The following is a 23,939-nucleotide window of genomic DNA, read 5'->3' on the forward strand; positions in this document are numbered from 1 at the left end:
GACAGTGGAATTTGCTGCCAAGGAGTGTGGTGGAGTCTCCTTCTTTGGAGATCTTTAAGCAGAGGCTTGACAGCCAGCTATCAGGAATGCTTTGATGGTGTTTCCTGCTTGGCAGGGGGTTGGTCTGGATGGCCCTTGTGGTCTCTTCCAACTCTATGATTCAAGCCTGTGTAAATTACAGGTAAGCTGTTATAAAGTTGGGTAGCTGGGATAGCTCAGTCAGTAGAGTGTTAGACTCTAAATGTCTGGGTTGTGGGTTCAAGCCCCACCTTGGGCAAAAGATTCCTGCATTGCAGGGGGTTGGACTAGATGACCCTTGGGATCTCTTCCAACTCTATGATTCTATGAAAGTTACACCAGATCCAAGTGCTGTCTATCAGTGAAGCTACCACTGGCTGAGCCACCCTAAGCCCAGCAGAGGGAAAACAAGAATTTAAAATAGTGTTTGATTTATACCACCTATTTTGCTGGCTCAACTTATACTTAGGATCTAGCCTAAATTTCACCCTTAGCTCCCTTTCCCCCCACAATTTATGCCAACTTCAGATCAGCCAAGCTTGCTTCGTCCCTTGCCCCAAAATGAAAAGAAGTCCTGACGAAAGAAGAATGGATACAAAAAGTTATGAAATATGCAAAAAATTGTGAAACCTACTGGAAAAATAAGAAATCAAGATAGCAAACTTGTATAAATGGATTATTGAATATTTACAAACAACCTGTAAACAGATAAGGACATTAGCAGGATTATTGTAATAACTTGCAGTTTTATAAGAGCATATATTTATTTATTTATTTATTTATTTTAAAGAATTTTATTGGCTTTTTTTCAAAACAAAGAACGACAAAACACATACAGCACACAAACATAACAGTCAAAACATAATTAAAAAAAAGATATAACCCCACTAAAACACCAATAATTCTTTTTCTTGTTTAAAACAAACAAACAAACAAAAATTCTTGTTCGAATCTATACTGGGTGACTTCCCCCGTTTTCTCTCCTTTGGTTCCAATTCCCATTTACTTTAATAACTTCTCATCTCTAAAATTCAAATCATCCAAAAAAAAAAAAATCTAAACATACTTCTTAATATTTAATTCTACTTCGAATTAACCTATTACTTCTTAACTAACATCTTACATCTTATTTCACTTAAACTGCTGCTAATAAAAGGATTCACATATCTCTTCTCTAGTTCAAAAACACACCGGCTTCAGGGTACCATAATAAACCATCCTAATTATATTTTAGATATTTCACCCAATCCCTTTTCTAACCATTTTCTTTCGCCATCTCGGGGTCTCCCCCCAGACATTCCTCCATCTTACACCAAGACCATTTTCCAGAATGTCCTCTTTTCTTATAAGTCCACAGTTCCAGACGCAGTCTATAACAGTCCTTGCAGGGAGCATCAGGGTACACAGATCATCACCTTCCAGCATCTCCGCTTCAAAATTCCGTTCATCTTCTAATCGTAGATATACAAATCTTTTCCCCATCATTCCTAGGCTCTCACCCCAGAAATTGGATATAAGTTGTCTTCTAATCCTGGGTCTCTCACCCCAACAGGATTTTTCATCTTCTCGGAGTTGCGTTGACATTGTACTTTGTACTTCAATAATTCCCTTAAGTTCCCTGCCAAGGTTTTCTTCCAATTTAACAAAGTTCTCAAGAGTCTTTCCTGTGGAATATAACTTTTCTTCGACATCCTGGTTCAACAAAATTAATTTCTGATTTAGCAGTTCTAAGTTCAAAAGAATAATCCTTTGTTCGTAAGTCAGTCCAGAGTCTAAAGCCAGCTTGAAAACGAAACCCAACATGGTAGAGGTGGGCATAGGGTATCAGGTTTCAGTATTTTCCATCTTAGTCACAGTACTTTTCCATCTTAGTCATAGGTTTCCGCAGCCATTTTCCCTGGAGTCAGGGTGAAAAGATTACAATCTATCCACTTCAAGAAGAAATATTTCCACCAACTTAGCTCCCCTAAGAGGGGTTCAACCAGTCTCACTTGTCAAATTCAGAACATTGTATCCACCACTGCAACAGCAGTCACTGTCAAAAGCAGTTACTTCCTCTCCACACAAAGGGAGAAACGGGCTTCCTTTCCAGCGTAGCTCCCGGAGCGCCAAATGTCAAAATTAAGTCCAATTATTACAGTACTCACGGCCTGCGGGTTTCTTCTGTTTTCCTTCTGACAGGTAGAACGATCTCGCTCATCGCGAGCAGCGGCCGCCGCTTCGCCGGTCCGGTTGGGGCATGCCTCCACAGCCCGGCGCCGTGGTCCCTTCACCCCCACTCCCCCTTTACAGGGGGAACGGGAGAAGGGTTTGGCGCCATAGCGGGCTCGCTGGAGAGCCCATGCCACGGGACGCTCGACCCGCGGTTTAGCGGAGCCCCGCTTTGCGGTAGCGGGGCTCCTACCCCCGGGCCAGCCTGAGTCGCTTCGCTGCCGAAGCGACCCACGACCGCCCGCAATGGCGTCCTCGCCGGAAGTCCCTATAAGAGCATATATTTAAAGTAGATGAATAAAAGAATAGGTAAAGGTAAAGGTAAAGGGACCCCTGACCATTAGGTCCAGTTGTGTCTGACTCTGGGGTTGCAGCGCTCATCTTGTGTTACTGGCCGAGGGAGCTGGCGTACAGCTTCTGGGTCATGTGGCCAGCATGACAAAGCCACTTCTGGCGAACCAGAGCAGTGCACAGAAATGTCGTTTACCTTCCTGCCATGGCGGTACCTATTTATCTGCTTGCACTTTGACGTGCTTTCGAACTGCTAGGTTGGCAGGAGCTGGGACCGAGCAATGGGAGCTCACCCTGTCGCGGGGATTCGAACCACCGACCTTCTGATCAGCAAGCTCTGTGGCTTAACCGACAGCGCCAACCGCGTCTCGAATAAAAGAATAAGTTAAGTTAATTCAGAATATAAAGGAAATGTAGAAAACAAATTTAAGGAACCATGGAAAGAAGAGGAAGGAAGTCGAGTTTTGAAATGTTAGAATGATTGTAAAACTATTGTAAATGTATATAAATGACAATCATAAATTAAAAAATTTAAAAACAACACCTTGGTTCGTCCAGGTGGGTCCCTTCTGAACCAGGACAAGAAAGACATGCCAGTGTATTCCCAGTTAAGCCAAGCATGAGGGACTTAAGCTTTCACAGTCCAGCTACTCTGGCAACCTCCTGGCTCACTCGATTCCTAGCCCGTACATCTTGGTGGATCTTATTATACAGTTGCTCCCTTGGAATGACTTATTTTAGCAGGAGGCAACTTGTAAATACAGTAAGATTGAGATCCTTTACATGGCTACTCAAAAAAGGAATCCTATTGGGTTTAGCGGAACAGATTTCCCAGATAGTGTCCATAGGGTTACCGCCCAAAAGGTATTACTGTAATGGTTTAAAAGGGACACAGAAATGGTAGATTAAGAACTATTTCTTAACTTACTGACAGCTGTGCAATAACATGCAAAAACGACCTAGTGGAAAACCCCCAAACGTTTGATGGCTAATTTATATATTAACAAGGGTTGTGCAATTATTTGCACAACTAGTGGCAAGGTACAGAGCTGCCACTGTTGCAGACCCACAACACTGCAATACAAACCACAGTAGTTTGTAGGCACTAGCTGATGGCTGGAATGGATGAATCTACCAATTTTGGTCCATCAGTTTTTCATCCTTCCGACCTTAATTTCAGTTTACCCTATTTCTGCATAGGTTTGCGCAAATTTCTTAAAGCCACAGTGGGAATCTGCATACCTCTTCCTACACCTTTCCTCTTATATACACATTTTTGATTGACATTTTCCCCAATGGAACACGTTTTGCTGCGTAACTGCAAATTTAATAAGGCAGCTGAATTTCAGTTCACATAAAGGTTCAAGAACTGCAAATTAAGTGGGTTTGCTTTAAATATGAACTTATCAAATTACTCCCCTATCTTTACTGCTAAGCTGCAATTCAATAGAAATGAAAGTTCAATTTCCCACTGACAGGTAGCCTAAGCTGAGATGGAAAGGAAATGTGGGGATTCCTCCTTTAGTAATGCCCCCCAAATTTTGAGAAATCAAAAAGCATTTGGGTAAAATTCATGAAATTCCTCAAGGAGTTCTGAATTTCTCTAGCTATCCACCAGACATTGCATAAAACAAAATTTAGAGTCAACTGGAGTTTTCTCCACAGAGTTTTCCAAAAGTAAAACTTAGGAAGAGTTACAGTGGAAAAAATACTCACAGTACTTTCGTGTTTCTCCAGCTGAACCTGAAGAAAACTTCAGCCCACACGTCAAAATTTTACAAAATGCACATGCATCTACACCTCTTGAACTCTTTTTGTTCTCCAGAGATGTCCAATGTTTACCATTTCTTTTACTTTAGCTATGATGTTCCTAAGGTAATATGCCGTTCTTCTGAAGAAAAGAGCCAATTCTTAAATGTGCAGTGCTGTTTGTGCAGTGCGTTGTTATGTTTTTGTTTGTTTGTTTGTTTGTTTTGCTAAGGTGCTTACTGTATGAAATGAAAGAGGATGGAAAATCACACTCCTGGAAAGAAATAGAACGGTGTTTTGTTTCGTTTTTTATCTCTGCAATTCGGAAATCCTTAGGCAGTTGCCGCTAATAGAAATAATTCATTTTCTGTGTATTAATTCTGGAGTACATAAAAACAATGTCACACGCCTCCAAACCATAAAGAAAGTCACTGCAGTCCAGGAAGTTTATTAACATTTATATGGTGAGCTTATAAAATTGGTAACATTTTATCTAACCAGGATACACATGGGCCTCAATAGATGCTGGATTAATTAATTCCCCTTGGCATTTTTCTCTAGACTCAAAACTAGTATTCCAGTGCTGGTTATTTCTACCGGCCTGGGGCTAACTGTCATACTAACAAGGAGGGAAACTTCATGTTGAACTTTGTAGCCCACCTCTAAGTTTTATTACAAGTCACTTATTTGGGGAACTTATTAGTAAATAGTCCTCAAGCAAGGATGACCTGTCACCTAACACTATAGAATAGATTCAAGACTTTTAAAAAGTTGTGATAGAAGAAAGGAGGGTTGAATATAGCATAAATCAAAAGAGCTGCAATAACCGAGAGATCCGATCTTTCCAAATAAATTTTACGTCTGCAGATAGCTAGATAGATGATAGATAATGAGAGACCAAATGTCCTTGAACACAGGGGTGGTAGTCAGTTCTTTTCTTCTCCTCTCCCTTCTCCCTACCCAGGGATTAGTTTGCTTCTTCCTGCCTTGGGATCTCTGTGGTCCTTTCCAATCCTGCAAACAGCACACTGGCAAAACAGACCCCTGCAGATAGTGAGTGGAGGGTTCAGTTCTGCTCAGTTTGACTGCGCAGCATCCAAAGCAAAGCAATTTTAGAACCATCATGTCAAACTGGGTGGCTAATAATAATAATAATAATAATAATAATAATTTATTATATATACCCCGCCCATCTGGCTGGGTTTCCACAGCCACTCTGGGTGGCTCCCAACCAAATATTAAAAACACAATACAGCATTAAACATTAAAAACTTCCCTAAACAGGGCTGCCTTCAGATGTCTTTTCAAAGTAAGATAGTTGCATATTGCCTTGACATCTGAGGGGAGGGCATTCCACATGGCAGGCACCACTACCAAGAAGGCCCTCTGCCTGGTTCCCTGTAACCTCACTTCTCACAGTGAGGCAACCGCCAGAAGGCCCTAAATGCTGGACCTCGGTGTCCAGGCTGAACAATGCGGGTGGAGCCGCTCCTTCGGGTATACAGGATCGAGGCTGTTTACATCAAACCGGATAGAGTGACACTATCTTCAGAGGCGTTGAAATCAGTGCAGTGAGGAACATTTTGTTCCATCACCTTGAATCAAAATTAATTTGGGGTCCATGTTGCCTTTCAAGTCGGCACCTAGAGAATCCCTTCCTCTAAGCCTGAGTGTCTGTCAACGTGGTTAGAACAAATGTAGCAAACAGCAGAAATCATCTACACTTTCAGTATTTTCTTGCTCGGAGCCACAGTTCCCATCTAACCCACATTAGCGATCACTACTGCGTGCTCTTCCAATATGCGCTTTTAGCATATGAGGCCGCGAAGGTCAGGGATTATGTTTCCATTGTGTACATGGCTGGTGGGTCTTGAGTTGTCTTGTCGAGTCCAATGCACTGGTGACATGTCCATTAGCACTCAATAAATCTCCAGTACATTAATGCTTGTAAAGGGGGGGGGGGCACAGTCTGAAATCAAACTGAATTATTAGCCTGCCATAAGGAAAGATCAAAGGGCCAATAGCATCAATGCCTGCAAGGCAGGAATTGAATTAAGTATGGCATACACAGATGACAAGCTAGCAAACCATATTACATGCTACAGCTAAGTTGGTAATTTTGTTCTGTCAAAATAGGTAACACAGAATGGCATTTCATAAACTGGTGTGTATATCTTTGAATTTAAGGCACAATGTTGGTGGCTTTTGTACCTAGTAGAAGCATGGTAGAGGCTTCTATTATAGTAGCTTGGGATGCCTGAAGTCTTAAATCTATGGATTGAAACAAACAAACAAAAAAATTCTTTCCAGTAGCACCTTAGAGACCAACTAAGTTTGTTCTTAGTATGAGCTTTCGTATGCATGCACACTTCTTCAGATACACTGAAACGGAAGTCACCAGACCCTTAAATATAGTGAGGGGGTGGGGAGGGGTATTACTCAGAAGGGTGGTGGGAATGATTAGCTTGGAAGTCGGTCACACCCTCCAAACATTTAACAGGTAATAAAAAAAGGAATCATCTTGTCTACCTTCAATTATCCTTTCCCACCCCTCAAACCAGGGAACATTGCTTGAGTTCCCACACCTCCCACACCCTTATGCATTATTGTATGTTGTTTGCCATATTTCAGTTAGTCTAAAACATTAGTCTTTAACTAGTTGGAACAAACACATGGTGCAAAAATAAAAAGTGAGTCCCTGAATGCATGTTTGGGTTAAAGATAGATTACTTACCCAGAGAGGCGGAGGACTATTGGTTGACAAATAGCCCTCCCTAGCCCTCCACCAACTTAAAAGCAGGGAAAGAACTCATTCTTTTGGTTAAATATATTTTACAAAAAAGTGTGACTGACTCATTACAAATCCCATTCCTTCAATATTTCATTGTCTGTTTCAGGGTTTGTGGGATGTTAGAGGAGGGATAATACCTCTGCTGGGGGACACATTGTGCTTCTTCTTGAGTAGTTTGCTCACCTAAGGTTCCCACCCTACACCCAGCTCTCACGAGTGGATCCTAGAGACTGAAGGCATGTGACACAGGCTACACCTCAGGAAACAGTTTCAACTGGGTCTCAAACCCTTGGTGAGCTAGGGACTTCCCCTCCATGCAAAGACAGGCTCCAGCAGATTGATCAGGTGAGACCAATACTGGGTCTAATGGTCAATAAGCGGTTTCTGCATGTGCTGTAGGGGGAAGTGAGGGACCGATGGGGTTTGTCAACCATCAAAGAAGGAAAATTCTGATCCTAAACCTCTGCTGCCTTGCAGGATATATTCAGAAGGAGAAAAGGCTAAGGAGTAAATCTTACATAAATCAGGTGTGGAGTCCCTTAGATGGTTGGACTGCACTTTGTACACCTCCTTCCAGCAACTTCTGAAGCCAAGCTGGTGCAAAATGTATTGATCTGCTTTCCTTTGGACCACATCAGCAAGGCTGAGAGTAGGGTCATGTGGTCTGGGCAGCCCAGGACCTCCATACACAATGTGTAGGCTTGTGCTCCAGGGAGGTCACATCAGTGCTGCTAATGCAGCGGTTTGACTTCAGAGCTGGGGGTGCACTACATTATCTCTAGAGATAAATTGATCCCAAAGTTTCCATTGACAAACTCCTTACCTTGGCCTTTGATATCTGATATAAACACCACCACTGTCAATAACACTCCAAAATGATTTGGGGTGTGTTCATGCTGCATTTGCTTGCAAGTTCTTTAGAGACAAAATCCAGCTGCCTCTTTCACCTCAAAGACTTAAACACTTTTGGAAACCTCATTGGGTAGAAAACTTAAGAAATGCAACTCATTCCTCCACAATCTCTCTAAAAAGGCAAAATAAGGGCAGAGCTTAGGACTGTTACTGCCATGCAGCAGGAGGAAACACGATAAAGGCAGGAATGTGTCTGAATTGTGCATAAAGTCTTTTTAATGAGCTGGTCCTAGTAGAAAAGAGGTGTCATTTTGGACCCTCTTAGGTGTAGGTGTGGGAGGAGGGAAATGTCATTATTTGAATTTTCCTTGCCAATTTTTCCTGGAGTGGGTGCAAGTGAAATTAAGGGCTACTCTTGATTGTGGTTTTGTTTTGTGGGTGTATGACAATGACACAATAGCAATGCATTAAAGGTGGATTTAGACTGGACCATCCGCACACCATCCCACTGTTTTTTCTGCAGTGCTTCTGCAATTTTATTGCATTTTTGCCATCTAGAGGGGCACTCTTGTGCTAGAGCACAGCAAAAGCAGCACATACATACAAAAACAAACTAGAAGATTTGTGGTATGAAAAGTTACAGGATTTCAACAGGAAGTTATAGGACACACATCAATTGGAAACAAAACACTTTGTCAACCCCATCTTTTGCAGGTGCGAGGGGACGCGGGTGGCACTGTAGTCTAAACCACCGACACTCTTGGGCTTGCCAATCAGAAGTTTGGCGGTTTGAACCACCGCGATGGAGTGAGCTCCCATTGCTCTGTCCCAGCTGCTGCCAACCTAGCAGTTTGAAAGCATGCCAGTGCAAATAGAGATAAATAGGTACCACTGCTGCAGGAAGGTAAACAGCATTTCCGTGTGCTCTGGCTTCCGTCACGGTTTTCCGTTGCACCAGAAGAGGTTTAATCATGCTAGCTACATGACCTGGAAAGCTGTCTGTGGACAAATGCCAGTTCCCTTGGCCTGAAAGCGAGATGAGCGCCACAACCCCATAGTCACCTTTGACTGGACTTAACTGTCCAAGGATCCTTTACCTTTTACCTTTGCAGGCGCAAACAGTATTGAAAGCAGGATTGCATACAATTGCCCCAATACCCTCATGAGCACAAATAATCATGAATATACTATAAAAAGGATTTCTGGAGGGGCCCCGAGTAGTCAAGAAAGATATTGAGAGTGTTTGGGACACAGCAGAGAAAAGAACATCAGGAGCAAATGACAGGTGGTCACACAACCAGATGGTGCAGTGTCACAGATATTATTCACCTCTGGTGGATCTGTAATAATGCTCCAAATTACAGTCTGCAGATACATAGGCACTCTCATATTATAGGAGTTGTAATCAGGTCACATCCACTCACTTGAGTCATTAAAATAAGAATGAGGACAATTATCAACCCCGCGCCCCAACCAGATTACTTGCTCTCATAAACCATCTAGGTTCAACAGTTGTCCATTTACAACACTGGAACATGATCAACTTTCCTTACAGTTTAGGAAGAGTTGCTGGAAGTCCAAATATGATAAAAATGGAGGTGTTAAGAGTTATACTCCACTCTCTAAATGCAGTTGGAAGTATCATTGGGAAGGAAGATGTAATTTTATAAACAAATTTAGCTCTGTCACATTTCCTAGAGTAATGAAAAATATGAAAAATAAATATATGTTGGAGAGATGAATGGGCATGATAATCAGGTCATCATAAGTATAGGCTGCTTGTTGTTTTGCCAAGGAATCTGAAGTTGAGGGTGAGACTTTTTTTTAAAAAAAGTCCAAATCTTTTAGGCAGAACTGTAAGAAATTTGGCCAAATTTTTAAGCAGGCTCTGCAGTTACAACCATGACAACACCTTGCTGTGTTGGCATTAGCAGGCAAGAATGCTTATTGCCATGCTGTGAAAGCCTTCATGTTATTGTTTCTATGCATCCAGCTGCTGTTAAAGGCAATCATAGCTGCATTCTAGGGCAGGGCTAGCCAGCACAGTGCCATCCAGATGACATTTATCCACAGTTTCCATCATCCCTCATCATTGGCCAAGATAGCTGGGGCCGATGGGAGTTAAGAGTCTGACAACTACCTCTGTCCTAGTTAAAATGGTGTACAACAGACACTAGGTGAAAGACAGCAAGGGCCTCAGGGGTGTGAGTCCCAAATGTCTTCACACAGTGAAGAGGGTGGCGCTGCGGTCTAAACCACTGAGCCTCTTGGGCTTGCTGACTGGAAGGTTGGCGGTTCGAATCCCAGTGACCGAGTGAGCTCCCATTGCTCTGTCCTAGCTTCTGCCAACCTAGCAGTTAGGAAGCACGCCACTGCAAGTATATAAATAGGTACCACTGCAACAGGAAGGTAAATGGCATTTCTGTGCACTCTGCCTTCTGTCACGGTGTTCTGTTGCGCCAGAAGCAGTTTAGTCATGCTGGCCACATGACCTGGAAAGCTGTCTATGGACAAACGCCAGCTCCCTCAGCCTGAAAGCGAAATGAGTGCTGCATCCCCATAATCGCCTTTGACTGGACTTAACCGTCCAGGAGTCCTTTACCTTTACCTTCACACAGTGAAATACATACACAGGCTCATCCTTCTTGCCTGGGTCCATAGGAGCTTGCAATAGTCAAACAACAGCACATTTAATAAGTGGTCTGAAGGTAACGTGCTACACATTTACAATGCTCTCCATGAAAGGAATCCAAAGGTTGTTCCAAGCCATTTTCATCTTTAGACAGTGCAATCCAACTCCAATTCTTGTTCTTTTATGCCGCCCAAACACTCCGCTGTGTAATTTAACATATCTACCGATTAGACACTTCAGACTCTCAGAAGCAGAGCCAACAGAAAAACAAACCCAATTAGTTTAATATCAAACATTCATTGCACAATTCATTGATAGCGGCCTGAAGTATATAAAAAAGATACACGATAACTCCGTGAGTCAAGTTTCATTACAAAGTCCCTATCTCTTCTCTGCTTTATGGTGCTGGATTCTTCCCCCCCTTCACCAGAGTGCAAGGCAAGTATATGAAAATAAGATGGGTTGGCAAGCTGCCAATGCCCTGTACCAGCTGCACTGCCAGGTGGGACATTATGCTGTTTGACAGAAAAACCGCTGCTCAAGTGCCTATTTCCATTGTTTGCTTGCAGCAGGAGGTGTGATTTTTTTTTGAAGGGTTAGTGAGTAAGTTAGCAGCAATTAATCCTTGTGTCAGGCAAGACTGCAGTTGCAAGCCTTATTAGTGACTGCTAAAAGGCAAAACAAACCCAAAACCATAATGCCTTGTCTTCCTCGATTCCTTTGGATTTCAGGTATGATGAAGGGTAATGCACTTCCCTCCCCAACAGCTGAAGCTCTCATGCTACTGAAGAATCCACAGTGAGAAATGCATAGGCTGTTATGGGACAAGGAACATATGCAAATTGTCGTATGAAGCTACATAGCCTTAGGCCTGAGATGGACTCTGTATGCTAAAGAAAAAGGCCAGTTTCACTTATCCAGTAATCCCGCAGCACAAACATAATACAGTGGTATCTTTCTAGAAAAAGAGGTACGAACCATGAACCATGAACACCTCCCTTGTTCTCATAAGGGCAATAGTGTCCACTTGAGAAGTGCCGGAACTGAGTTCCAGTGAGTTCCGGCTGAAAAAAAAGCCCTTGGTCTATACATAGACATAACCAACATGGTGGACCCCACTCCTCTGCTGTTGCTGGACCACAGCTCCCATAATCCTTGATCACTGGCCACGTTGGCTGGGCCTGATGGCAGTTGTAGTTCAATAATATTTGGAGTGCACCATGTTGGGTACCAGAGATAAGTCATGCCCACATTTCAGGACACAGTTGTTGTTTTTTTAACATGTTGATCTGCTTTTTAAAGTTACCTTGGCAGGGATTATGTATTTACAAAAACAAAAACAAAAAACAAAACAGATATAAAGCAACAGTTGGAAGAGCATAAATTAAAAGGTAAATGATGGATTCTTTCATCCCTAAATCAGGTTTCATTGGTTTTCCTATGAGAAGCTCTGCTTCCATTGTAGCAATCTTGGCTGCTGTGTAAAGCGGCTTTCTATGTCCCAAACTTATCCGTAGTAATTCTGCACTTTTTTTTTGCTTCCCCCGCAAGCTCAATCTTCTTCACACTCAATGCAATTAATTTGAAATAATAAATCATGTTGTATTTAAAAATCAAGTTTTTCTATTTTTTTAAAAAAACAAACATTAAAAAGTTAAAACATCCTATAGAATAAATTCAGTTTGATCAATAGATTTTACTGGTAAAATAGATCATTGAAAGAAACACTTGTGTCACTTTAAGGAGGGTCCCCATAGTTAACTGTAGTAAACACCCAAATGTCAAATTTCGGTTCGCTCTATTTCTCATTTTTCCAATTTTAAATTCTGTTTTTCACATTTCTGCAGTGCTTGCTTGCTTGCTTATTTATTTATTTATGAATGATCCTCATGAAAATTCTTCAGTATTGTTACATGCCACTCCCATCACAGATTAGTGCGAGATTCCTGGCGTACCAGGTGTGCTTTAACCCAGGGTTTATGTTTCTTTTTTTACAATTAGGCACAATGGAGACTGCAGTGGCTTTGTGGTATATGGCTTTATTTACACAAATATACAACCTGAAGCCTTCAATGGAGGACGTTCAGTGCATCAACATTCCAAGAAAGCATTGCTTCCAAGAACAATGCCAGCATTTCTCTCCTGTACACTGCTTACTAACCCCCATTGCTTAACTGCAAACTGTCATGCTGAATTCTAGCTCTCCCTCTCTAACACTGGTATTATCTTCCAAACTAACCTCCCAGTTGAAGGAGAGAGGATACCCACAGTTTTGCAAATGAGATTTGTTATTCCCTTTGTTGTGCTAATGGATCATTACTCCAAAGGAAATTAGGCTGCCTCCATTCATTTGAATCCATGTTGATTTCACAGGATTACAGATTCAGGTTCAGCACACAAGATCTGATTTAATTATCCTTCACATATGCTAATCCAAGGGAGCTGTACACTTCTCCTACCTGGGCAGTTATCTTTCCACAAGGGCTGCCATTGATGCCGAAATCCAGCATCGCCTGAGCTTTGCAAGTACAGCTTTCTCCTGATGCAGAGTGAGGACCAAAATATTTCGCAGGGAAACCAAAATGCTTGTTTACAAACCTATTGTACTACCAACCATACTGTTGGCTTGTGAAACATGGACCACTTATAAACGCCATCTCTGACTCCTCGAAAGATTCCATCAACTGTGTCTCCTGAAAATTTCACACATCATTTTGGAAGACAGGTGAACTAATTCCAGTGTACTGGAAGAAGCAAAGATCACCAGTGTCAAAGCAATGATTCTTCAACATCAGCTTTGATAGACTAGTCATGTCGTTCAGATGCCAGATTATCGTCTTCCAAAGCACCTACTCTATTCCAAATTTAAAAATGGAAAGCGAAATGCTGGTGGTCAACAAAAGAGGTTTAAATACTCTCTCAAGGCAAATATAAAAAAATGTAATATAAACACAGACAACTGGGAAACACTGGCCTGCAAGTGCTCTAATTGGAGAACAGCCTTTACCAAAGGTGTCATGGGCTTTGAAGATGCTTGAACTCAGGACGAAATGGAGAAACGTGCTAAGAGGAAGGCACACTTGGCAAACCCTCACCGTGAACAACAATTGCCCAGAAACCCATGTCCCCACAGTGGAAGGGCATGTGGATCCACAGTAACTTATGGACTTACTGTTAAAACCGTGTTTTTGGAAGACAAACTTAATTGGCTACAAGTGATCGCCAAAAAAAGAAGACAACATATGCTAATCCAAGGGAGGTGTACAGTGGTTCAGGGGCTAATAAAAAAAAATGAGTCTACAGAATTTAATGCACACATCTTAAGACACAAGGTTCCTACATCTGTTTTAACACATGGATTAAAAATCCCAGTCTTTACTAGCCCAGACACCTTGCACCTCCACATTCATAATGGTATTTCAGTGCAAATTTTTCCTTTAAAAAAAAAAAAAGAGCATTCCCCCCCCCATCAAATGGGGTGTGCCTTTTGCGTGGTCACGAGTAGCCCCATTGGATCACGGGCAGCTCCTGGCAGTTGGTCCTGGCATCGCCTTCCCCAGGTTGGGATACTTGTGGACTCCACCTACTCTAGCAGCTGCCCAATCCCGGCTGGGGAGGTGTTGCCAGGGGGATTGGCCAAGTAGAAGGAGGGATTATACAGTACACACAATAGAACTTGAGTCATACCTGGGAAGCGGCCGTTGGATTCAGAGCTTCCCCACCCTCCACTCCCTCAATTGACGCTTACTTTGCAGGTTTAACCACCTTTTTTCCACAGCCACACAGGCACACAGGCGCTGCTATGGCAAGGTCGCTGTTGAAAGGCTGGAAAGGACTTTCCCTGCATTGGCAGGTTTCGCCTTTCCCATAGCAATTCATCACAACTTTGGCGCTTGCAGGCCTTGGGCAGAATCCTTTAGTCATCTACAAGATTGGGGGGGGCATGGGGAAGTGACCCCGCCCCCATTGTGGTGACAATAACAGGGTTCCCGTTAAAGGGGTCTCAGGGGGAGGCATTGACCATACACCCAGGGTCGTCACTGCCCTCCCCCTCCAGTGGTGGCGAACATGGGGGGGCGGGCTATCTGCTTGAACATATGTTCTCCAGACTAGCCCACTCCCCACTCATGCTGGATAACCCTGAAGTTACCCAGAACCCCGGCTGGGGGGCTGGGAAGGATAAACGCCCAATGCCTGAGCCAAGGTCTTCCTACATCTGAATATTAATAACGTTGTGGCCAATTTAATCCCATAGAACGTTGTCACGTGTCATTATTTCCCTCAGGGGCTGCCCCGGGGTACGGGGGACTTCGCCTGGCCACGCAAACACATTTTTGCAAGGGGGGACGACCGAGGACGAGATATTTGGACAATGTTCTCGAAGCGACTAGCATGAGTTTGGCCAAACTGCGAGAGGCAGTGAAAGATAGGCGTGCCTGGCATGCTCTGGTCCATGGGGTCACAAAGAGTCGGACATGACTGAACGAGTGAACAACACCAACAAACATCATTTGATTGGAGAACTGCACCGCAAAATTCAAATGAGTGCAAATTTCAAAGGATGGCTGTGTTTCGGTTCTCATATTGTTTCAGAAAGTACAAATTTGACATATTCCCCTTTAAACACAAACTGAATCAACTTTCTCCCCAATCCCAAATCCTTCCCAAAGCACCCATTGCCAATCTGCCGGCAATAGTCTGAACAAAGTTTCAGCTACCGGTACTTATGAAAAGAACCATTGAGGCAGATGGGGGCGGGGGCGGAGAGCCTCATCTTTCTCAAAGATGTAGCAGCTTTTCACAAGTGTTGCAACTAATTGCCAGAAATAATGAGATGCTACCTAGGAAGACCAAATTATAGCACAATGTCTCCAATTAACTGATGAAGGCCAAGGTCACAATAACAACAGGAAGCAATTTCCGGCTAATTTCAGAACCATCCAAAAATATATTTGTAAACTTAGCGCCAAAGATGACTGCTTTGCATACGGACCTTCCAAATATGATGGCTTAATCACTGTTGCTCAGGGTGGGGTGGCAAGACATTGGTTAAGGGGATTTATTTCTTCCCAAGTTATAATAATAATTTATTATTTATATCTCACCCATCTGGCTTGGTTTCCCCAGAATATTAAAAACATGATAAAACATTAAACATTAAAAACTTCCCTAGTGTGTATCTGTTTGCGGAACTGCTTTTCAGGAGGTGGAAACTAGAATACCTCATGTCCAAAAACTGTTGGAAATTCCATAATATTCATGGATTATCTGTGCACATCTAGGAACACCGAGAGGTAAACCTAGAAAACTCTGAAGAAAACAAGGGGCAGGTTTCTTAAATGCTTATATTTGCAAAACTCACAAACAATGACTTCACGAAATGTGTAACTTTTAAATTCATTTAATTCAATTGCATTTTGCAGAAGTTGTCTCCAGTTCAGTGAACACCAAGCTGAGCTGAGCTGAGCTAAGCACTAAAAATATAGCTCTAAGTTCATACTATTAACCTAGAGAGGGGGAGGGGGAGCAAGTGCTTAAAAACCGAAATACGCTGCTTATCCTCAAACATTACACAAAAATAAGAGACAACAATTGCAGTGGGACTTATCCTAAAATTAGTGTTCCACAGGCAGACCGCACAGAATTTGCTACTGGCTTCTCAGTGGGTCAGGAGTTAAGGATATCAAAGGCAGTAGCCTAGGATGAAAACAGGAGCTCCCCTCTCAGCTCAAAACATCTACAAACATGGGCTGTTCTTCTGATCTAGAACTTATGTGATCAGCCTGCACCTATCGCTTTGCACACATGATTTCATGCCAAATAAATATTACGCACAAATCTACATACCCATGGCACAGCACACATACACACCACTGTTGAATCCCAGCATTTCCAGATAGGGCTGGGGGGGAAAGAGTCCTTGGGCTCAGCTACATTGGCAAAGAAAAGGCGCTTATTATATGCATTGTTTATGCATTCTAACACTGTGACACCAGATGGCGCTGTGGAGTTCTGTTTTTGCCAACCTGATTTCTCATACAAAATTTTGCAGCGCATTTAACTGAAACGTTTCTTTGATGTGTCTAGATCCAGCCCCTGTCTGAAAACATACAGTCGGTGCATTTCAGTGTAAACAATGCTGAGCTTGAAAGACACAATACAAGGCAGCTTCCTATGTTCCCCCACATTTTACAGCTAGGAAATGCCAAGGAAAATATATATCTGATATGTTTAAATTACCCAGAGCATCCATGGTGAATAATGTTAAGCAATTCTATTACTAATAGCAAACCTAATTCTCCAAGGAAGGATTCTTACATTGCTAAAACGATACCATCCATGGAGGCAGGAATAAAGTTTGGGGTTGCAAAAGTACCCCAAAAAATTAGTGGGAAGGAGGGAACAGGCCAATGAATTGACTAGCCAATGGATAGAGGAGAAAGCTAGGCTTGTTTAAAGCAAATTGTGCTACCTTGATATTTCAAATAAAGCCAAAAAAATTGCAGAGTGCATCCAGTACAAAGAATGAAAATTCAGCTACCTTGAAACTTGCAGACTTAGGATATGTTCACGTTAGTAACTTAAAATTCAACAAGATCATTTCCCCTAGCTGTGTTTCAAACTGCATGTGCATGGTGCTTATATGAGAGAGGAAAAAAGGATGTCTTCACACTCACAAACATGGCCTTTTTGCCACCCCCCCAAAAACCCTCCTATTCATGAAGTTGTCACCTGCACATGTGCGAGGACTGTCTCAAACGTTCCCATTATAGCTTACTCCCCATCCAATTTTCTAGTTGGAATGAAGTTGGCTTGAGGGAGGGGGGGGGAAACACATGAAAAAGAAGCATATGTCAATAAATGACTGAATCAATGTACTGTAGATTGTGACTAATGTCATGAATATTGCTTCAAAAAAAAAAAAAAACTAGCAGTGAGAGCACTGTAGATATGGAACACAGAGTAGTGTGGTGGAATCCTTAGGATAAAAATAGATTCAATGATTGTTGTTGTTTTTTCCGTAGAAAAAATTCTCTTCCCTTCCCCTTCTTCCTTATGTTGAGGAACATTTCCCACAACCTAGGAACACTGCCCTGAAGCAAATATAACTTCTGCCGGGATTGCATTCTGAGGAGAAAAGGCCAAACTTCCAGTGAGATATTGTGTGTGTGTGTGTGTGTTTTCACTATGCAGTTTTACATGAGCCCGGACAATCGATCTTACTCTTATCTCAAGTGCTTGCAAAACAAATAAGCTAATCCATCCAGTATTTCACCTGCCACAGAAGAGGCAAAGCACCGATGCATTTCTAAAATGGGATAGCTACCTGCGGCTGATGGGAAAGCATCAAGAGTCCCGAGTGCTGCTGCTGCTGCATAAATCTCTTTCCCTGGCATTTCCAAGTGTACGATTTGTCATCGGATACATCTAATGAAATCCACAGAACACACAGCAGCACATTTGTTAAGTGTTAATATCAGATAAGATGTTTCATCCAGCAAAATCGCCGGTAATGCAGGGCGGCATAGGTAATTCAAAACTATAAGAAACGCAACTGAAATCCCTTCTTGCAAATGCCCTTAATGTTGCGGTGAGGCATTAGGAAAAGACTTTTTAGGGGTAGGGGATAAATGTAATAGATAAAAAAAGCATTGTGCCTGTATTGATGCATTTCCCTGGTTCCAAAGCTCTGTGGAATGTTATACATTATCCATATTTAACAAATGAAACACAAATATACTGTTAATTAATACAGATTTTCTACGTAGGGAAGTTTTTAATCTGTGATATTTTAACATATTTTAATATTTGTTGGAAGCCGCCCAGAGTGGCTGGGGAGACCCAGCCAGATGGGCGGGGTACAAATCAATTATTATTATTATTATTATTATTATTATTATTATTATTATTATTATTATTATTAATTTAACCAATGTTACCTTGCCAATGGGATGAGGTTGGCGCTGTGGGTTAAACCACAGAGCATAGGGCTTGCAGATCCAAAGGTCAGCAGTTCGAATCCTCGCGACAGAGTGAGCTCCCATTGCTCAGTCCCAGCTCCTGCCAACCCAGCAGTTCAAAAGCACGTCAAAGTGCAAGTAGATAAATAGGTACCGCTCTGGTGGGAAGGTAAACAGCATTTCCGTGTAATGCTCTGTTTTGCCAGAAGTGGCTTAGTCATGCTGGCCACATGACCCGGAAGTTGTATGCTGGCTCCCTTGGCCAGTAAAGCGAGATGAGCGCCGCAACCCCAGTCGTCCACGACTGGACCTAACGGTCAGGGGTCCCTTTACCTTTACCTTGCCAATATTGTAGCTAGCAAAACTTTGTTTCAGTTTCTTGGGGCTCAGCAGTTACTACAACTCCAAGAGTGCAATATCACTTTTGACCGCATTTTAAGAAACCCAGTTACTACTATCACGTTGAGCCCCAATCATCCAGAAATGCCCCATCAGTGTCACCCCATTACCCTGCCCATGTTCTCAGCTTATTCCAGCTTTGCAGGGGAACCTGCATTTTGAAGTGGTACAATCCAAGGAAGTCTGTTGCATGTGATTTTTCTGAACAGGGATGATCTGTGCATGGCCCATGGGTGTGGGCTTCAACCTAGGACATGTTAGTGGCCTTAAAAGCCTTCTGCTTCCTTTCAGCCCAATCTGCTTCAAATATATATTTTTTAAAGGATCAGAAAGTCAGCAATATGGGAACCTCACTTTCAACCAGTATTTGCAGTTTTAGAGTTTGGGGGAAATTGCAGAAAGATGGATTTCCCTTTTTAAAATGAGGGAGTTTTTGGAGGCTGCAGACTCTCCCAAAAGTGGCAACAGTAAATTTTCAAGTTTCATAATATCTGAACTTCTCTATACCTAGTAGCTCCAAAGGTCATTCTGAACCAAGGCTACTTTCCAGTTATAGTGCATTATGCTCCACCTGGGTGCTGCTTATCTCTGCTTTGGGAGGCACTTCTACTTCAAGAGTGAGCAGGTGTTCTGTGGCCATTTTTATACCCATTTTGCATTTTTAGTGCATAAAGCATATGCTAATAACCTTAACATATGCCTGCAAAGATCTTTTGCTCCTGAAAGGGACAGCTCATGAACACAGAGTGAAATTTTGATGAAGACAATTAAAAACACACACAAAAGAACACCCTCTGCTTACAACCACAAAGTTACAATTTTTATCCCACTTATATTATCGTACCATGAAGTGCTATTTAACGCAACTAGGGTGCAACTTATGTGGAGCGTGCCTTTTGAGCATGGAGGTTGTAAGAGGAAAGAATATTTAATTTTGATTGGCCAGCGGGGCCACACTGGGCGTGGCCCTGCCCAGCACCAGTGACGCAGCCAGGACAACACGAGGGGGGAGTGAACTCCCCACCCCCACACCGGATCACTGCAGGGGCCCAGATACCTGGTCACAACACCACCCACCGAAAAAGGTGAGCGGACTTTGAGGAAGCCCCTTCCGCCCCCTTAGGCAGGAGGGGAGGTTGCCGACAGCACAATCCCAGCAGGTGCGCAGGGGATGGCTCAGTTGGCTGAGCCCTGGGCGCGGTGCCTGGCTAGCAAGCTTTCTTTAATAACTCTTATTCACTGAGATGGATAAAATAGAGCAGCAATTTTGATGTGTTATCCCCAGAGCGGTGGGAATTTTAAATGAGGACAACCACCCAAAGTAGGAACAGCTGAGGCCAATTGCATGAGCAACCAGCAGCAGCTTGTGGAGGGAGGGAGTACTCTGTTGTCAGTGTGCTCATTAGGGCAAGGCAGCAGCAAAGGAGGGGGTTGTTCTGGATCGGTGGTTGGTAGTACTGCACAGGTGTGCACACACCTGGTGGGGAGGGGCACCTGTCTGGGACTGGACTGAAGAGGAGGAAGAATGGTGGCGGTCCCCTGTAGAGAAGAGGGGAAGGCAGAGAAGAGGAAGGCAGTCTCAAATTACAGCAGAGCTTTGAGGAAGATAACAGCTTAGAGACAGGCGAACAGCAGTTATGAAGTGTTAGGAGAAGGAGGAGGGGAGGCAGAGCAGCTAGCTGACACATCACTGGACAGCATAACTGACCCCCCTTCTCCCAAAAAGTGGCGTTCATTACGTATGCAAGAACAAAGGGCACAGAGGCAGTTGACCACGGACGGATGCTGTAGAGGCAGGTGTCATTGCTAAAAGGGAAGGGGGAGGGGTTCAGTGCGAGCAACACCATCATTGAGGAATGACTGGATTCTTTGTCTTTCACTGTGATACTGAAATAAATCGTAAGTAAGAACTTTCTTGTTTCCTCCCTGCTTCTTGCTGCCATTGGGGGAGGGAGAGAATTCCTCACGCCTGACAGCACCACTGTCAACTCACAGTTCTGCAACCTTTCTGCAACCTCACTATATCCTGATAAGTGCAGTACTGCTACCACTGGGAAATCTCAGCATGCCCCCCTTCAAAAGAACATACGAGGGGAAAAATGATTAAAATACAACTTAAAAACAAGATTAAAATACAACATTAAAGTGCAGCCTCATTTCAGTAGAAACTCAAATCAAAAAACTGATTGGGGAAGAAAGCGTCAAATCTTCACCAAGGCCAACTATCCAGACTGGTTCTATGTGGGCCAGAAAAAAGCCAGGGAAGTCCCCAAATAGGAGTTCCATCACAGAAGGAAAAAGGAAAGAGGGGGAGGGGATCAAGTTGATTCCAAGCCAAAGGGCAGGCTGAACAACTCTGTCTTACAGGCCCTGTGGAAAGAAATCAGATCCCGCAGGGCCCTAGTCTCATGAGGCAGAACATTCCACAAGGTCAGAGCCAGTGTGGAAAAGGCCCTGGCTCTGGTTGAGGCTAATCTGAATTCCTTAGGGCCCGGGAACTCTAGGGTGTTGCTATTTATGGACCTTAAGGTCCTCCATGGGGCATACCAGGAGAGGCCGTCTCATAGGTAATGGTGTCAAAGTGGGAATTTCAGCAAATATTGCATTCATGACAAGCTACACTTGTATCTGCAAGAACTAGCTGCATGACAACAGCTCCCTTATCTCTACCTCCTTCCTCATACCCAGACTTTCCCTTAATATTCTAGTTTTTGTTCATGGAAGACTCCTCACCCCAACATGGGAAAACCACCTGATCCCCAATGTTCAGCCTCAGATGTTATTTTTACCAACTTATTTCCTATTTTCTGTGAACAAGGCCTCTCAAGGTCCCATCACCTCCTGGCAAATAGAAGGGGAAGAAATAGAGGCAGTGAGAGATTTTACTTTATTGGGTTCCATGATCACTGCAGATGGTGACAGCAGTCACAAAATTAAAAGAGGCCTGCTTCTTGGGAGAAAAGCAATGACAAACCTAGACAGCATCTTCAAAAGCAGAGACATCACCTTGCCGACAAAGGTCCATATAGTTAAAGCTGTGGTTTTCCCAGTAGTGATGTATGGAAGTGAGAGCTGGACCATAAAGAAGGCTGATCGCCAGAGAATGGATGCTTTTGAATTATGGTGCTGGAGGAGACTCTTGAGAGTCCCATGGACTGCAAGAAGATCAAACCTATCCATTCTGAAGGAAATCAGACCTGAGTGTTCACTGGAAGAACAGATCCTGAAGTTGAGGCTCAAATACTTTGGCCACCTCATGAGAAGAGAAGACTCCCTGGAAAAGACCCTAATGTTGGAAAAGACTGAGGGCACAAGGAGAAAGGGACGGCGGATGATGAGATGGTTGGACAGTGTTCTCGAAGCTGCCAACATGAGTCTGACTAAACTGTGGGAGGCAGTGGAAGACAGGAGTGCCTGACGTGCTCTAGTCCATGGGGTCACAAAGAGTCGGACACGACTAAATGACTAAACAACAACAAGGCCTCTCATATATATTATGGCTAAAACTGGTAAATGCATGGCTGTCACCGAGAACAGTCAACATGCCATTATAGTTCTCTCTCTCTCTCTCTCTCTCTCTCTCTCTCACACACACACACACACACACACACACACACAGTATGAACCAATATCTACTGAGACTTATCACAGGTTGTGACATTGAGATGTTTTGTATTTTCCTGCCCCTAGTCATCAACAGCCAAAGATGTGGATCAGGAGTGAGGAAAATGCAAAACATAGTGACACACTGTATGTTTTACTGGACATCAGGGAAGCGGATTCATGGTGGTAGTTTTCAGCCCTTGGCAACACAAAGAAACCAGCTCTGGTGTCAGTAAAAAATAAAAATAAAAAATTGCTAAGGCTGGTTATTTCAGTTATATGAAATGACAGACAGAGTGATTTTTTTTTTCCACAGCGCATTGTTAGCAACGTGTCTCCTATCCATCTGCAGGGTGCCTGTGCGCATTTAATTAGCTTCCCAGTTCGTGAGATATGGGTCATCAACACCAGTAATATCAAGGAACACAGCATGAGCAGGAGACCTAAATCTCTGAAGCACATGTATGAATAAGAAAGGAGAGATAAAGCAAGGCAAAGTATTTCTGTTGAACAAGGAAAAGACGACAAGAACGTCTCCTGATAGATGGTGAAAGTTAAATTATCCAGAATTCACAACCCGGGCAGCAGTCACATGGATGAAGAAAAGGCCACTGTCACGGAGACAAGCCTGGATCGGGAGAGGAGCGTGGGAGGAGGATCAGTGAGGGAAAGCAGCAAAACAGACAGGCAGGGGGAGGGGGCGAGGTATCGAGAACCTGGCCCATTAATCTCAACAGATACGTCCGACGATGATGACAGCAATCTCTTAGAGGTATCGCCAGAAGAAAGGGGGAGTGCTGATGTCAGTAATAAACAGGGGGAGGGGAGCAAAAGCGGGAAGAAGAGATTCACGCGTCACTTCCGGAGCACCAAGGGGTTATTGTGTTGGAAAAGGCGCGTAACGGAAGATAGCAGTTAGGATGTTTGTTTTAATGGAGTGAAGACGTGAATTATAGCTCTGTAATTAGTAAGGACAATAAAATGCTTTCAAAAGCGAGAAACGAGCCGGCTGTTATCTCACCGCAACACCAAAGGCAAGGTTGCCGTGACAACACATCCTAACTCCACTGCGTTGCTGTGGGACTGTTGGAAAGGAGACATGGAAGGGGTCGAAGAGAAGCTGAAAGCTGCGAGGGCCAGCTGGGAGATTCAAGCCAAGGAAGCAATTTTGAAAGTTCGGCAGGAAGGAGAAGCCAGAGCTGATGTTTTGGAAGAGATAAATAAGCGTTCTGAGCTTCGAGTTGCCAAACTGGAGGAAGATTTACGAGATCTTCAAATTAGGCTTGATGAGGCTCGCAAGACCGGTGGAGGAGGAGCCACAGCAGTGGTGACTCAGAGGCAACAGCTGGCATCAGTGAGTAAGTTTGATGGGGACCCCAGGGGATATTTGGGGTTCAGGACTGAGGTTGATTATGCCCTGAGGGTGAGAGGG

Source organism: Lacerta agilis, chromosome 7 (genome assembly GCF_009819535.1).
Source record: "Lacerta agilis isolate rLacAgi1 chromosome 7, rLacAgi1.pri, whole genome shotgun sequence".
Lineage (NCBI taxonomy): Eukaryota > Metazoa > Chordata > Lepidosauria > Squamata > Lacertidae > Lacerta > Lacerta agilis.